Raw genomic sequence first — 16866 nt, 5'->3', positions numbered from 1 at the left:
AGGATGTCAGCACTTGGCACTTCTAGACCTTTCCTCTGCTAGGTAATCCTTTCTTGTTCTGTTGCTCTTTGTTTTGACCGGTAAGTTGGGAATTAGCTAGTAGATGTGTTTGAAGTGGGTCCGGTGAGCTGCAAACAACAGATTTTCAGGTACTTCCCTCTAGGATGCGCCTGTTAAGTAGGAAGGATGTGTCACTTACATGGTAGGCGGCAGGAATAAACAGGCAAGCTGGAATTTTTCTAATGAGTTTCACAGACTGTAGCAACCTTTTACTTTCTAAAATCCTGGATTTTCATATCTGGAAAGGGGGTGGGGAAGAGCTGTCCGGGTACTTGAACCCCTACTTTGTGCCAGGCACCGGGAAATGTAGCTTTGAAGAGGACAGATACTACGGTTCCTGCTCCCAGGCACCTTGCAGTCTGGTAGAGCTGGGAGATATTAAATGCATAATTTCACCAATAATTAAAATTGTGCTAGGTGTTACTAAGGAAATGTGCAAATGCTGTGAGAGCATTTGATAGGGAGACCTGCTGTAGCCTGAACTGTCTTAGGCAAGTCCTTTAGGTTGGGAACCAAAGGATGAGTAGGTGTGAACAAGGGGAAGGTAAAGAAGGGAGGAGGTGGGGGGGCCTTTGAAGCAGGTGGGGGCAGGATCCTCCCCTTGGGAGCATCAGCAGAAGGCCAATGTGGCTAGATAGGGAGGAGAGGGAGTGAAGTGAGCTCAGAGCCATTGAGGAGCTTACAGAGAAGGGATATGGTAATGTGTGGGTTTCAGAGCCCAGCAGGATCCAACCAAGGCTGTTGCTGAAGCGAGAGTGGTGGGTGAAGTTGCCGTCGGTATAGGAACAAGATGAGGGTGGTCTGAACAGAGCCGTCACAGTGGAGATGGAGACAAGTGAGTGGATTTAGGGGATGTGTGGATGGCACTGAACTGGGTGAAGGATGAGGTAGGGAGCGAAGGTGGAGATGCCTGGGTTTCTGGCTGGAGAAACGGTGTGGCCGGCCATGCACATCCCTGAGCTCAGAGTGGGAGGAGGAGCGGATTCTGGAAGAAAGACCACAAGTTTAGTCGAGGACGAGCTGAGCTTGAGGGTCAAAGAGACATCGCAGCATCCCAGTGGAGTGGGACAGATGGGTCTGATGGTCTTGGAGGGGCCTGGGCAGGGCTGGATCCGGGATGGAGTGGCGTCGTGGGAGAGGACGGAAGGTAGCAGGGAGTGGGGAACGGACGTGCAACTAGGAGTGACCGGAGAGGCGGGTGGCAAGCCTGTGGCAAAGGGAACTGCAATCATCAGGCCTGTGCCTGGGTGGAGGGAAGGTCCCGTTCAGCTCTGCGCCATGCCGAGGAGCGGTTTAGTGAGCAAATGCTGAAAACCATACACTGGGTTGAGCAAGCGGGAGGTGATCCGGACCCCAGCAGGAGGGGAGCTGTGGGGGCAGAAGCCCACTTTGAACGGTTGGGGAGAGTATTTGGGGTGGGAAGATAAAGACATCAAATGCAGACCCTTTTTTGAGAAGTTGGGCTCAGAAGAGGTGTGTAGGACCCAGGGTCTAGCTCCAGATCTTGGTCCCTCCGTGTTTGGACATTTAGATATGGGAGGGAAGGCATACTCCAATGCTTAAGGTTCCAGGACAGGTGTGGGTGGGATGTAATCCAGAACCCAGGGGAGGGGATGGGCATTTCCCTCCTGCACTTCAGAGTGAGAGGAGGGGGGCGGGCCAAGGCAGCTGCAGGGACAGGCATGTGGGGGTTTGGGCCGGGCTGGTCCGTGATTCTGTTCCGATCATTTCTGTTTTCTCGACGAAGTAGGAGGCAAAGCCGTCTTCCCAGTTGGAGGAAGTGGAGTCTGCTTGCTGGGTTCGATCCCTTCTCCAGCTGTGCTTGGCAGCTACCTCGGCAGGCATGGGATAGGCAGGCGGGTGGGTTCAGCCAGAGTTGAGGTTTTTCTCTGTGGGCATAATGTAAGGACAGGACAGGTATTAACAGTGGAGGAATGGGTTCAGAGAGGTTTCAGTGGTATGAAGGGGCTGGGGCTGATGGGGAGGGCGGATGCAGAATGGGTCAGTGGCCAGGCCCTGCAGGGGTTAAGAACAGGGTGGTGGGCTAGCTGAGTAAGGGAACAAGGTGCTTGGCTAACTGTCCTGTGCATAGACATCACCTGGGGATCTTATTAAAATGCAGATTATCGTGGCCTGGGACGGGGCCTCTGCATTTTAACAAGCTTGGAAGGGATGCCAGCCCCTCTGGCCCGCGGGTCACACTTTGAGGAGAAATTAGAAGGTTGTCCTTGGAGTGGGATGCCTGAATTAGAAATCCTCGAGGTGGTGCAGTCTTGAGCAATAGGTAACATGGCCTGGGGTTGGCTGAGCAGTCGTCTGAGGCGCTCAGGGTGCACGACGGGGACTCCAGTGCCTATTATTGGCAACACTGCTCCAGGCATCTCTTGTTTAATGGTCCCCAAAACCGCAGTGAGGTAGGTATTACAATCCCTTCTCTTACAGGTGAGAAGTGAGGCCCAGAGAAGCCTGTCCCCAAATCACACTTGTGAGTAGTGGAGTCAGGACTCAGGCTGGTTGGTAGCTCCCTGGAGCCGGGGGAGGGGCGCGTCACTGACCCCCGACGACATAAGTGGTGGGGGTAGGCCCAGAGATTTTTGAGCTGGGCGTTAGCATCATCTGGAGAATGCTAGAGTCTCGCAAATTAGCCCCTGTAATCCTCACAACTCTCCTGGAGAGGCTGTGCTCTACCCATTTTACAGGTAAGAAAAGTAAGGTTCAGAGGGATTATGTAATTGAGCAGTGGGGGAGTTTTCAAGTGACTCCACTTTGGTCAGAGTCCAAAGTCTGTTCCTCCTGCGTAGCAGGTTTCACTCCATCAGCCACAGAAATGCAAATTCTCTTCTAATTCTCTGGGAGGCTGCAGTTACCATGGGAATAATCTCCCTTGCACTGACTCACTGCTACCTCCGTGGTTTGAGGTGTTGTGAACAGAGCTGCGCCCAGGGGACGGGGCGTCTAGGCTCGGCTCTGTCTCTAACTAGCAAGTTTGCACACGTCTCTTAGGTCTCAAGTTTTGATCCCTAGCAGTCACTTCCAGAGCTGTGTTCTGTAAGCATTGGGACGGTTATAATGGCTCCGTTTACATTAATGTCTGCTGTAGGCTCAGCATTCGAGAGGCTATCCTTAATTCTTACACAAGTGTGAATGTCGTTCCTTAGAACTTAGAGCTCAGGATCCTGCAGCCTAGAGACTTCAAGTAACCTGCCTGCTGCCTCCCAGCTCACGGGATGGCAAAGCGGGGCTTTGTCCCGAGGTCTGTCTAACTGCAAAGCCCCTCTTCTTGCCCCCGACCACGCTGCCTTCACCTCTCCCGTAGCCTCATGGGGGATCGTGCTTACAGGTGTTGTAAGTCAGAATTATCAGCCTCTCGAAACCTGGACTCCGAGAAGGGCTCTGTCAGGTATTGGTTTTGAGAGGCACCTCTCCTACGCATGCTGCGTGCTCGTGTGCGCACACACACGTGTGCAGGCATGTGTACGTGTGCACGCCGATACCTCTGGAACAGAAGTATCATGAAACGGTGCCGATGGTATTCACTTGTAAGGCACTTGATTTTCTTTTCGCTTCCAGTTTAGTCCATTTTATGAAAACAGTCAAGCTCTACTGATGTTTGAACCGCCCGCCAATGGGCTGCAGCCTTCAGTTTGACAATTAGGTGCAGGGACGACTGGGTGACTCAGTAGGTTAAGCATCCAACTCTTGATTTCAGCTCAGGTCATGATCTCAGGGTTGTGAGATCAAGGTTCACGACAGGCTCCATGCTGGGTGTGAAGCCTGCTTAAGATTCTCTCTGTCCCTCTCCTTCTTCCACATTCCCCCACTTGTGCAAGTGCTCTCTAAAATAAAAACACAAATTATGGGTTCCTTGATACACTCTCCATCTTCTTTTTCTCTCTCCCAATTTCTTATTTCTGAATTTCATGAAGAATCTCTCTCTGATTATGTACGTAGCAGTATTAAATCTAAATCAGTCCCCCCCACCATATGCCACCACACTTTTGCAAAGTGGAAAAATACTTCATAAATTTGCTCCGAGAGAAGGAAAGAAAATTGTACTTTTTAAATTTGATGACAGTGCTGATGTAGCGGAAGAGGAAGGATAAGGAAGTGACTTGTGTGTCTCCTTGGCTGGAAAGATGAGGCTGGGAGGCTGGGAACCGTGGGCTGATAAGGTGAAGTGGTGCAGGCTGGGTAAAAGACGGTGAAATGAGCTTCTTGTTCCAGCTCTGCCACATGGCCATTGTTAGCTGTAATTATCCTTGTAAACGTGTCCAAGGACATGCCTTTATTGGACTCCCTTATGTGCCTGGTCTCATTCGGAATACCTCACATATGGTGTCTGGGTAGGTGATATTGTCTCCATGCTTTTACAGAGGAGGAGACCAGGGCACAGAGAGGCTAAGTAACCTGTTAGTAAGTGGTCTAGCAGGAATTCTTCCTTGGGCTCTCTGTCTCTGGAGCAGTGTTCTTTGTCACTACACCCTAATGGTGACTTGTCTTTTCTTTCAAGTGATTCTTTGTGGTCCCTGTTGGATGCCATGCCTGGGATGGGAGGTCCTCACCTCACCTCTGGGGTCATACATGGATGAAAAGTGATCGGAATCCCTCCACCTGATAGGGGCAGTCAGAAGGGACTCTCGGTTTTTGCTTCTCCAATCTGTAGAGTTGATTTGGTTTCTGTCCTTCTTGAGCTCTGGTCATTTCTTGTTTTGTTTTGTTTTTGGATTATGAGAAATACCCCCCCCCCTTTTTAAATTTGTGTTTAAAATTCTGTTGCTTGAAACAAAGAGGAACTCTAATGGATGCTGACCAATTCTTTAACCCTTTCTGGTCTGCTTCCTCATCTGTAAAATAAAGGAATTGGATGCACCCTTCCCCAGATCCCTCCCAGTTCTTTGATTTTTAGCAAGAATTGGGTTCTAGTGACTCTCATGTTCAAGAAGAGACTGGCTCCCCAACACAGGACACAGGAGACGGTTTGTTAATTACCTGGGTTATCATGACCATTACCTTCATGTTGTATGTTTTCTGTATTCCTTGCATGGCTGTGGCTCTTCTGTTGAATTCATTTAGAACATAAACAGGACAGTGATGATTAATCCCTTCCCAAGCGCCCACCCAGGGCTGAGAGCTCTGGGCAGGAATTCTCCACCCCTGAGGGTCTGACGTGAGCCCACCTGCACCCCGAGGGGCTGGAATGGGTATTGGACTCATCTTGTTCATAGCCTAGAAGGTGGTCCCTTTCTAGGGAGAATTCTGCCTTGAAAAATGTGTCCTTATAATAGAATCAGTGTGACATATTCCAGAGTTTTGTGTCAGCTGGGGCTTTGAGAAGAAGATCGGATAGGACGTGACATGAAGGAGGATTGATGTTTTGAAGGAGCCACATGTTCATCTGTGGAGAAACAGTAAATATGTTTTCTTTCATGCTTCGGTAATGCCCTACAACGTGCAGTAGTGGGACTGCAGAAGGAAGGAAGCGATTGTGTCTGATGAGCTGTGTGTAAACTGTTTCTGCACAATGGTGGGAATAACCAGGTGAAAAAGAAAGGGATTTGCACAGGTGTGAGAGAACCAAAGCCGACTCCAGTGGCTTCTTTGCTCCCCTGTTGAGGGAGCATCTGTTGTTCCACGGAGTGGGGCCCAAGAAGGAATTATTCCTCTCAGCAAATACACAGCAGAGAGGAGCAGGGTCCTGGAACCGGGGGCCCCACAGTGGGCCTAAGTCACAGACCCCAAGTGTAGAAAGGGGACATGGGGATCTCTTCCAACATTCTTCGTCTAGTTTCGGGGACATTTAGGTACACAGAGATAGTGATTTGGTCCGTTAGGCCCCTCAGCTAGGTTGGGTCACTCTCGTCTTCGTTTAACACGGTTATGGGTATTTATGGTTTTATTGTAATTTTGAGCTCTACAAATACACACGGTTGCCAGCTTTCATCTGTGAGCACGCTCCTGAGAGCTTTCCATGTACCACGGACCCCTTTAACCCTCACGGCTCCATGGGTGCAGTACGATTACCGCTCCCATTTTACAGAAGAGGAAATGGAGCCACAGAGAAGATTGAGTTGTTCGCCTAAGTCACACAGAGAGTGATCAAACTGAAATGCAGAAAAGCTCCTGGCTGCAGAGTTTTTCCTTCAAACCGCTAGGCCCGGGGTTGGCAAGCTGTGTGGGTATGGGACCAGCTAGTAAGTATTTAGGCTTTGTGTGCCCTTAACACCTCTGTTGCATCAACTCTGCCTTCATAACGTGAAAGCCGCCAGAGACAGTACATCAAACAAATGGCGTGGCTGTGTCCCAATAAAACTTTATTTATAAGAATAGGTGGGGTGCAGGATTTGGCCCATAGGCTGTAATTTTTAGATGCTGTGCTAGACCATCCTGCCTTGTTAGGGCACATGTAGTAATGACAGAGAGGGACAGATGCTCTGGGGTGGGGGTTGGGGGCCAGAAATTGCACAAAAATGATGTATTGTTTGTATTCCTTTTGGGTGAAGCGTCCTCCTGCCTTACCTAGAGGGGGTGATGGTCATTCATGACTGTGTACAGTGGGATGTTAAGAGCCTCAGGGCCAGCAGAGACTTTTTATTCTCTTTCAACTTTCTGGGCAATCTTGCACAAGGCTGTGGGCGTCTGTCACTCATAACTCCACAGTGGTGATAATGGTCCTCGTCACCTGCCCCTTTCTCTCCCTGGAAGTGTGTGTCTTGGATTAAAGAGGTCTTGTCCATGATGCCCTTGGAGCTGGGAGTCTGGAAGAAGGTAAACGTATTAAATGGCATTCATCATTTAGTTTGGTTGCAAATTAAAGAGTACTTTGGGGGTATAAGACCCTTTTTTGAATGTTTCCGGTGTAGAGCCCAATTTTAAAGGAGAGGCATTCTTGGTAATCTGCATGAGAGAATGTAGATTTAGGCGGCTTGAATTTATGGATTACCTGTGCAGCGGTAGCCTTGAGGCAATGGAGTTATTAAAGAGGGTGAATGGGTATTTATTTCTGTTTTTAATAAGTGTGCAGTAAGAGGGCTCCATAGCCGACCTCATTATATATCATTTCCATAAGAAAATATAGGTTTCTCTGCTAATCTGTGAGTCTTAGCAGTAGGGAGGATTTTTATAAATGTTTCCAAGTGAAATTTTGAAGTTAGAAGTTGAGCGAAGAAGCCTCAGAGGGAGCAAGGCTGCTGCTTGCATTTCAATGAAAGGGAGAGGAAATTCATTATAGGGATTGAAGATGTGGTTTGCATGCTAAGACCTTTGTGGAAGAATGGGCCTCCCCGGAGGAGATGGGGGGAAGTTATAGCCTTCCCTTGGTGACTAAGTTTCCTTGATTAAGTGCAGATATTTCTCCTGATGTCCCCCACACCACACTTTTTTTTTTTTTTAAACTTTGCAAGAAAATATATTGAACTGAAAATTTCAGCTTAGAGGATGTCTCAGAGTCTTGGTGGGTTTTGATGTTTGTTTTGTTCTGTTGCCAAAAACTATTATTTAAAAATCCAGTAAGTGTAACTACTTAATCTTAATTTGGGAATCGAAATTTAAGATGCCATCACATCAGTTCTAATGAAAGAAGAGCTGGTATTTGGCAAAGACCTTCTGGGCGCTGGGGAGGGCTTTGTCTACTTTGCTCTCTTACTTAACACAATGGCATTAGTCCTACAGAGGAATATTCTTCCTGTTCTGCAGATGAGCACTTTGAGGCATTGGGAAGTTCACTAACTCTGTCAGGGTTAAACCGCTAGAGAGTAGCAGGGCCAGAATTTAAATCTGCCTTCCTGGTTCCAAAAGCCATGCAAGGAGGCTGAGCAAGGGTCCTGGGTTTCTGGGACACAGGATTCTCTGTGCGCAGACTAGAAACATCCTGGGCAAATGGGAGGATTTGGTCACCCTGCAAGCAAGATGCTTGTTGCTTCCAGCACCAAGGTGGTGCTCATTACCAGGATCAACCGCAGAGGAGTTTTCCTGTGTGATCGCCATATGTATGCGCTGTAAGGCCTCTAAGACCGCACATCCTGGGGCAGTCTTGGAGCTGAAAAGGAAAGCGAGGAGAACAAGTTCTTTGGGATTCCTGGCATGAATGTAGCCCCATTTATTGGCCCAGTTTGCATTGATGGAGCAAGAGGCATGATTCTTGGAATGGTGGCGTTTGTAGTTTTTCACTCTTGCTGCAAAATATTGCTACACTGTTGTGCTCACAGGTGTGCATAGTCTTGGGAAAGGCTGGGTCGGCTTTGGAGGATTTCACCCAAACTCTCTAAGACCAGTCCTCGTGCCTCTGGGGACCGTAGATGACCACCAGAAATGGGGACCAGCTGGCAGAAAGCTGCTTCCTTTAAAGCCTGGGCTCCCACATGGAAGTGGCTCTTTTCAAGCAAATTCTTTAGGCCCGTGTCCAAATTCCAGGGGACACTGCGTACAACTTCCAGAGGACACTGTGTACTTAAAAAATATTTTTAAAGAAAGGGCGTTGGCACACAGGACCACAGACTGCAGACTGTCGTTGCCTGAGTGACCCAAGTGGTCAGTAGAAGATCGTGTGTCTACATATGGTTAGGAGGTGATTGCTCTTTATGCAAAAGGTGAATCCATAGGAATGTTCTGGGTTTTTTTTATCCTCCCTTTTAAAAAATGGACTGACCCAGTTGATACCCTATCCGTGGCACCTCGAAGCCCCTGTGGTGACTGATCAGGAGAGGGCTGGTAGAGAGAGGGCAGACAGGTCATCCGATGGCCTTGGCTGCTTTTTGGAGACCTCCTTCCCTGGAGTGCGGCAAGGACAGAGGGGCAGGAGGCCGACTGCGCCTGTGCTGGCGGGTAGCCGCTGCCTGTCAGTTGTTGGGGTGTTTGTTTGAGATGACTTTCTAAGACTATTAATTAGATTCACACAGGGGGCCTTGTAATCACTAATTACCGAGGTGCTCATTGTTTAACGGTGTCAAAAGGTGCCTTGTCATTTTTATTTCGCGTTTTGTTCAAGTGTCTCTGTGACTGTCTTACAAATGAGGTAGCCTTCCAGAATTCGGTGTTGCCTCTGGGATTGGTGTCTACTGTTTGGCAATAGGCGTAAATGAGATACAAGCCTCAAGGGCTTAGCATAGGGGAGGCTCTGTGAGGTGAGGGCCGAGTGGAGGCAGGGGAGGGTACCGGAGGAGGGGCGGGACATTGAGAAGCTGTGCAGTGGCAGGCAGGGCAGGTCAGGGCATGGAAGGGGGGGAGCAGGTGGGGAGGAACACACGCAGACTGAGAGATACACAGATAGAATCAGGTAGGCAGATAGAAGACGGAGACAGACAGACCAGTAGGGACAGGTTCTTTTCCTTTTGATCCTCAAACAGCTGTCATCCTGCCCATGATGCTTTTACCTGTTTGCTTCTTTCTGGCTTTAAAGTTCTGTGACTCATCTGTGTTTGCATGTGTGTAGACTCTTAAGGAAGTGGGTTCTGGAAATTTGAGAGTCCATATAAGGAATTAGAAACACAGTCTCTGGACCCAGACCACACCGGATTCAAACCCCAGCTCTGCCACCTGCTTGTTGGGTCACCTGGGCAAGTTACATAATCTCTACGGGGCCGTAGTTTCTTCTTGTTCACATGGGGATAATAACTGTGTCTAGCTGTTAGGACGCTGTGAGGATTAGGGACAAGCCTGTTAGAACAGTGTACCCCACAGTACCGGCCGCTGTTCTCACTACTGTGCTTGTAACATGATCCTGGATGTTGTAGGACCACTTTCCTTTGCAGGAATGTTCACAGAGATAACTGTATTTTTCCAAATACTGGAAAGGCTGCGTGTTCCTGTCTGGGGCTTTTGAACACACTGCTCATGGGAGGAGAAGTGTAGAGATATAATCTGCTGGGGGCCAGGGGTCACAGCGTCCAAATCCAGTGCTGGCACGAACCGGTAAACGTAGTGGTTTCTCTGGACCTGCTCTCAGGTTAGAAACTGAGATGGTAAACAGGGGGGTTTAGGTCACAGGTGATACTGAGTCCTTTTTGGCATGTGAGTTTTATGACCTGGTTATGATTTTACCTCTGTGCGAAGGTTCTGTGGGTGTAAGATTCTCGAGAAGACTGGGGGTTGCTTGTATTAGTGCAAGTTCCAGTATATTAGTGCACTGGAAGAGGGAAGTGTGTGCGCTGCTTTGTAAATAATAAATGTAGTGACGAGGAGGTTTTTCGGGAAATGAAAAAGCCAGTTCTCCCATCAGAACTTCAGTGTCGGAGACTCCTTCTGTTCATTGCAAAGGCCCTGGGGCCTGCCTGGACCTCCAAGCGCCTTTAGACCTTTGCAGCTGTGGACATGGGATCCCTGCTCCAGGCCTGACTTCAAACCGTTTCCAGCCTCTGCTGGGCATGTGGGGCCCTCTGGGCTCCACAGATGTTCTTACCTGAGTTTTGAAATTGAAACTTCCATAACTTCTCCCGAGGGCTGGGAGAAGCCCCGCTGAGAAGAGTAGTGGGGACAGCTTGAAGCATTGTCCGTATGCTGCCTGGGCCTTGGGCGAATGTCCTCCGTTGCTGTACAGAGAAGGGGAAGCAGGAGGGCCAGTGTGGCTGGTGGTTGTAACTGCAAAGTGTGAATGAGTACTTGGCTTCTTCCTCTGGCTGGCTCTTGGTGTGGGGGGCTCATGGGTCTCTGTAAGATCTCTGTATTTTAGGATCACGGAGACCTGTCTTGTTTACTCAGCTGAAGTAATCTCTTGGTTCTTTGGGCTGTTGACCGACTGCTCGTCTTGGGATGTCACAAGTGATTTGTTCAGTGTGGACTTTCATACGGCGACTCTTGAGTAAAACCGGTTCTTCATGGCCACAGGCCGTCCCGGTTCACTCAGTCTCCTCCCGTGCCAGGAGCCCAGCCCCGTGGCCTCTCGATGCTGCAGTGCCCCTCAGTCCTGTGGGTGACACCAGAGCCTCCCGGCACCCCTGCTGGTACTTACACTGATGCTGTTTTCTCTCCTGCAGGTGCTTACATCATGCCGAGCCTTCCTTGTGACAGCACGGATCCCTACCAAGGTAAGCACTGATGCGTTTCCACATATGCTCACACGTGTGCTCGCACGCACACACGCACACACACACGCATTCCCCAGTGATGGAGACTTCACGATTTAGGCCGTGTCCAGAGTGCTCTTAGCACACCCATATTTCCCTTCCTTCTCCCCAGAAAGCACCTCAGCGTTGTGATGACGCAATTTTTACTCCATTGTTTCCCTCTTCTGGCGTAAAAGCATCCCATGAAAAGAGGTCAAGCATTTTGTGCTCCATATCCCTGAGGCTCGTGGATTCCAGGCATTTATCAATCTCAGCCGGGGCACGGTTTATGCTTTATTCAAATCTAGCTCCAATTTCCTTTGGTCCAGGAATGGCAGATTTTTCACAGGCTATGACATGTGGGCAGTAACCTTCATCAGTGTGCAGGGTGCGTCGCAGGCGTTCTGTGCGTCCTCCCGGGGTTGCGCGTGAAAAAGATCACGGCACCACTTTGTTCTTTAAAGGATCTGCTTAATTTTGCCAAGATACCAACCCACGGTTTGCTAGTCCAGGGCTCAGGGTGCCTGCTGCCTTTTTCCTTTCTGATTATACAGATGCTAAGTTTTACGAAGCTTCCTGGAGGAATGCGACTGTTGGTCCCTGCCCCTTTTGGTGATGTAAAGTGAGTCTGTTTCTAATGTGCTGTAAATGAAAATCATCATGTGAACGGTGTTGGGCTAGTTGCCTGTATATTACAACACCCAAAGGCAGGCTATCAGGAAGTGAGTGAACCATTATCCCACTGGTGACAATTGCAGAAGGAAATTTGATGAGCTTGGGAAATAGTCATGTAGCCCATTGAGTAGAATGCCCCTGAATAAGATGTTTCCCCTAATTCAGAATGTTCTGACGCAGAGAGGCGTATTACGTCTTGGGTCATTGCCCGCCTCTCTCCGGCTGGCCGATCGCAGGCTGCCCGCTCCCTTGCTCTGCCCCGAGTGAAGGTCCGGCCTCGTCCTGCGATGTGTACCGTCCTCCACATTCCACGTTCTGCCCTGGCTCGGGCAGTTGGGACATTGGTTCTGATTTCTGATACTGTCCACATCACAAATAGAGAAAAGCAGTTTTCTTCCAAAGTGGTCTGTGTTCACGTTTCCCCCTTAGACAAGGCGGGTTTTCATCTGCCACGGTATACCTTGGCTGAGAAGCAAAGCCCGTGTCGATGACATTAATTTTCTGGGGGAAATAACTATATTCAGAACATTACTGTACAATAGGTACTGATTATGGCATATGTCTTCTCTCTGGGCGCTGATTAAACATTTTTTCTTTTGTCTTTCTGTTGTTAAATGTATCACGTATATAGTCAAATATACAAAATAGAAATGTATGTCTCCGTGATGAACACAAAGCAAATACCTCTGCAGTCACGCCCCGGTCAAGAACTAGAACTTTGCTGTCACCCCAGAAGGCCCCAGCTCTGCTTTGCGGGCAGGAATGGATAGTTATCAGATGAGGGACAGAACCACGGAGAAGCTGGGTTGAAGGATTGCCCCCCCATCAACCAGGCAGATGAGAGGGCCTTCCACTGGTCCAAGGTTTAGCGGTGGGAAAGAGCATGGTGCTTTGGGGAGCAGGGGTGTGGGGGGAGGGAAACAGGTCGGAAAGGTGGGTGGCAGTGGCTTCGGGCTGCTGCCTATGGAGTGGAGGGTGTTCCTGCAGGATAGTCATGTGTCCATTTGCTTATGGCCTGAGGGAGGGGGACTTGCTGGGGCGGGTAGAGGCGGGGTGAGCAGAGAGTGGTGGAGAGCTGTGATAGTCTGGGTTAATTCCTTCCTCACATCTAACCAATCATGAAGATCTGTGGTGCTGTCTTCAAAGCCTCCGCAGGTGTTCCTGCCTCCTCTTGCCGGGTGCCATTCTCTAAACTGTCTTGGGCGGGGGGCTGTGTTGGGGAGGGTCAGCTGAGGGACTGTTGAAGAGGAAATGGCCATGGGCCAGGCTGGAGAGAGTGACTTGAGCCTCGCTGCATCCCTCGGTCCGGCTCAGGGACGCTCCCCGCACTCTTAGGGATAGCTGGGACGCCCAGGGAATCACAGACGCAGCCTGACCTTGCTCAGGGATTGCCGATACCACAGGCTCGGCTTCCGTCCTGGTCCTAGTTCTCTGGATTCCTCTGTGCCTTTGCTGATTCTTTTTCTTATGCCTGGACTTCCCTTTTTGCTCCTTCTTTGCTTGACAAACTTGAAAAGTCATTCCTCGGAGCCTCCCCAAATGTCTCCATGCTTTCCTGCTCCCTGACACTTTGCCTCTCCCAATGACAGCCGCGATGTGCCATAGACGCGTCTTAATTGACCTCCAACTAACCTCACTTGGCCACACTGATCACAGCTGTCCATGCCATGCCTGATGGTGCAGACTGATAGCACCTGCGTCTCATAGCTGCTGCGTGGGGAGAGCACGGGCCTGTTCACACCTGCCCCCACCAGTTGAATGAGTGCCCACCGAGGGCCAGCGGTTTGTTTCCAAACCTATTCATAGCAGTTGTAATGACAACAGTACATTTATTTAATTAAAGGTATCTTGCATAGCAGTGAAATAGGCTGCAAAAGGAGAGAGTGTCTATGAAATACTGAATATTAGTAAAGGTGAATTATGTAAAAAGAAATTACTGTCTTGTTAAGGATCAGACAGTTGTTAAAGGCTGGAGTGGTGGGGAGCATAATAATTCAGCAAAATTATGCTGTCAAGTTGCTTTGCAAGTGTCTTCAAGTTCTCCATTTTATTTATCATTTACTTTTAAAGATTTATTTATTTTTTTGAGAGAGAGCGAGTGAGAGTGGGGAGAGCATGGAAGAGCAAGGCAGGGGGAGAGAATCATAAGCAGACTCCCTGCTGAGCATGGAGCCCAACACAGGGCTCGATCCTGTGACTCTGACATCATGACCCGAGCTGAAATCAAGAATCAGACTCTCAACTGACGGAGCCACCTCCTCATTCCATTTTAGAGAGACTTGAATTGGACGTCAGGTGCCCTGCGTTTACGGGTGTGGCCCCCAAGGGAAATGCCGTTGCAGGGCCAGCCAGTAGGCTTTACTCAAAGAAGGGGCGTGGTCACTCTATCAAAGGCTAGCAAATGAAATGATGTTTATAAGTTTTAATTTGAAATGACTGAAGGTAGATATGTATACTTTTTAGAAAATAATTTCCTGCTTGAGATGACTTCTCAAAACCTAGCTAAGCCTCGGTCTTGATAGTACTGATAGGTGAGAAGGCTTCTACTTGAATAAAATGTTTGCAATGGGCCTTGAGTGCCGCATTTGACTCTTGGAGGACAAGGGAGATGTGTCCTTCTTCTTTCCAGTTCCAATCATGGCACATAGTAGGCCTTCCGTATACATCTGTGGGTTGACTAAGAGAATAATGAAAGAATAACTTTTCTACCACTGGCCCTCAGCTCTATACATCAACATATTTAACTGCACACTCAGGGGTTCTCTAAGGTTCATCCTACCAAATGTGTAGGGTAGAGCAAAGCACGCAGGGGCACAACTAAGGGTCTTGTAGGTTAGGTTCTGGGTGGATACTTTCCCCCTTACCTTTCTAGGTTGAAGGCAAAGAGGTCAAATAAACTGATTTAACTCAGTCTCCTCTAACCGCAGTGCTCTGGGATTCTTTGGTGTAGTCGGATGAAAGACTGCAAAATTGGGGGAAGGATTAGTGGCTATTCTCCAGGAAAAATAGGAAAAGTGTGGGACTGGAGATATTTTGAAGAAAAAAATGCTGATTATGGTAGAAGAGAGAAAGGATCATTTATTAATAAAATGGGAAGGAAATAAATCATTTCTCTGCACACAGAGGTAAGATTTTTACTTAACGATTTGTGTTTCATTTAACCACAGTTTAAAATTCCTACATGTTGTATTTCTCTAAATCCATTCAAAATATGCATTTTTATGAAAGATGGAGAAGGGATGATGTTGATTCCAGTAAGTGGCCAGAGTGTAACCCAAAGAGGTAAGAGTTTAAAAAGAAGGGAAAACCAACATCGTCTTCATCTTGATGGGACTTTCTGGAGTAAAATTTTGAAATAGGAGAAAAAAGTATATTTAGATGGCTCACTTTATACATTTATTTCTCAATGAATAAATACCAGAGTAGACATACAAGAACTTTCCATTGAGTTTGTTCCTGGATGAAATTTAAAAAGTCAGACTTATAGCTTCCTTTCAATCCTTTAGTGAAGTGAAGAATACTTTTTCTGAAAGGCGATAAATCAAGGTCATATCTTAATGCACGGATGGAGACGTTAAGCCAGCTGCCTTCCGAAGATGCCCAGTGCCTTGTTTTGCTCTCAGACTGTTTCTAATTGTAGCGTTTTCACCTTGAATTATAGGTTTTGCCACCCTCACTCATTACAGGTCTTTATTTCAATTGCAGCTCGAGTTAACCTTCAGCTACTTGGAGATTCATGGTGTCACCTGCAACAAGTCAGCTCAGGTACGTGCCAACAGCAGCTGCCTGTGTGTCGTAACTGCGGGGGCCCTATCCTTTTCTTGAGTTTCTGAAACCGGGAAACTCCTGTTTTGGTTTCACCGTTGAAGTTCTGTTGAGATAATGTGGAAAAACAAGATTAGGGAAAATGGAAGTTTCTGAATGAGAGATTGAGCAGGGGCCTGGGTGGGGAAGGGCTGGGAATGTATTCTCATAAGGAAAACACATTCTCTGGAACTCTGTCTGGGAAGAACTAATGAGCTCTTATGTGAGCTAGTGATGTAAACGTGAGATTTTGTACAAGTTTAGGGTTAAAATCTCGTAGCTGTTATAACAACACTATCTGTGGTCTTTCTGGGAATATAGTGATACATGAATCTTTTTTTTGGTGTTAATAAAATGTAGATTTTTATTTTTTATTTTTCTAAAGATATATTTATTATTTTAGAGAAAGAGAGGGTGGTGGGGAGAGGCAGAGGCAGAGGGAGAAGGAGAGAGAGAATGTCAGGCAGATTCCCCATTGAGTACAGAGCCTGATGTGGGGCTTGAGGTGGGGCTCCATGCAGGGCTCGATCTCACGACCTTGAGATCATGACCTGAGCTGAAATCAAGTGTTGGACACTTAACGAACTGAGCCACCCAGGTGTCCCTAAGATGTAGGTTTTTAAAAACAGCTTTATGGAGCTATAATAAACAATATGCAGCAAACTGAAGTGTACAATGTGGTTAAGTTTTGACATATGTGTACCCATGAAACCATCACCACAATAGAGATACCAGATTTATTCCTCACCCCTTGGTCTCCTCTTATGCCCCAGTAAACACTCCGTCTTGCTTCTCCTCATCTGCGGGTGTCTGCGGGCATCTGCTCCCTGCAGCTAGAGCGTAGTATGCATTTTCTAAAACTTTGTATGAATGGAATCATACAGTGTGTATACTCTTTATTGCCTACCTTCCTTCCATCAGTATAATTGTTTTGGGATTGATTTGTTGTATGTCTCAATAGTTCTTTTTTATTGTTGAGTAGTGTTCCATTGTGTTCTGTTGTGTTCCATTGTGTTCCATTATATTCTGTTGTGTCCCACTGTGTTCCATTGTGTTCCACTGTGTTTTGTTGTATTTCATTGTGATCCATTGTGTTCTATTGTGTTCCATTGTGTCCTGCTGTGTCTGTTGTGTTCCATTGTGTTTTGTTGTGTTCCCTTGTGTTCCGTTGTGTTCTGTTGTGTTACCTTGTGTTCCATTGTGTCCTGCTGTGTCCTGCTTTGCCTGTTGTGTTCCATTGTGTTTTGTTGTGTTGTGGTGTTCTGTTGTGTTCCATTGTGTTTTGTTGTGT

At 47.9% G+C, this 16866-nt stretch overlaps 1 protein-coding gene across 1 annotated transcript in view; it reads left to right on the top strand.

The window, feature by feature from the left end:
• CARMIL1 (capping protein regulator and myosin 1 linker 1) overlaps positions 1 to 16866 on the top strand; it is a 301196-nt gene that overhangs the window by 99550 nt on the left and 184780 nt on the right. Inside the window, exons 3-4 of the mRNA XM_034660237.1 lie at positions 11028 to 11078; positions 15477 to 15536. The gene's annotated coding sequence lies outside the window, so the exon portion shown is untranslated. The remainder of the gene's footprint in view (positions 1 to 11027; positions 11079 to 15476; positions 15537 to 16866) is intronic.

This window comes from Ailuropoda melanoleuca, chromosome 5 (genome assembly GCF_002007445.2).
Source record: "Ailuropoda melanoleuca isolate Jingjing chromosome 5, ASM200744v2, whole genome shotgun sequence".
Lineage (NCBI taxonomy): Eukaryota > Metazoa > Chordata > Mammalia > Carnivora > Ursidae > Ailuropoda > Ailuropoda melanoleuca.
This window is presented reverse-complemented; position numbering and strand designations above follow the sequence as displayed.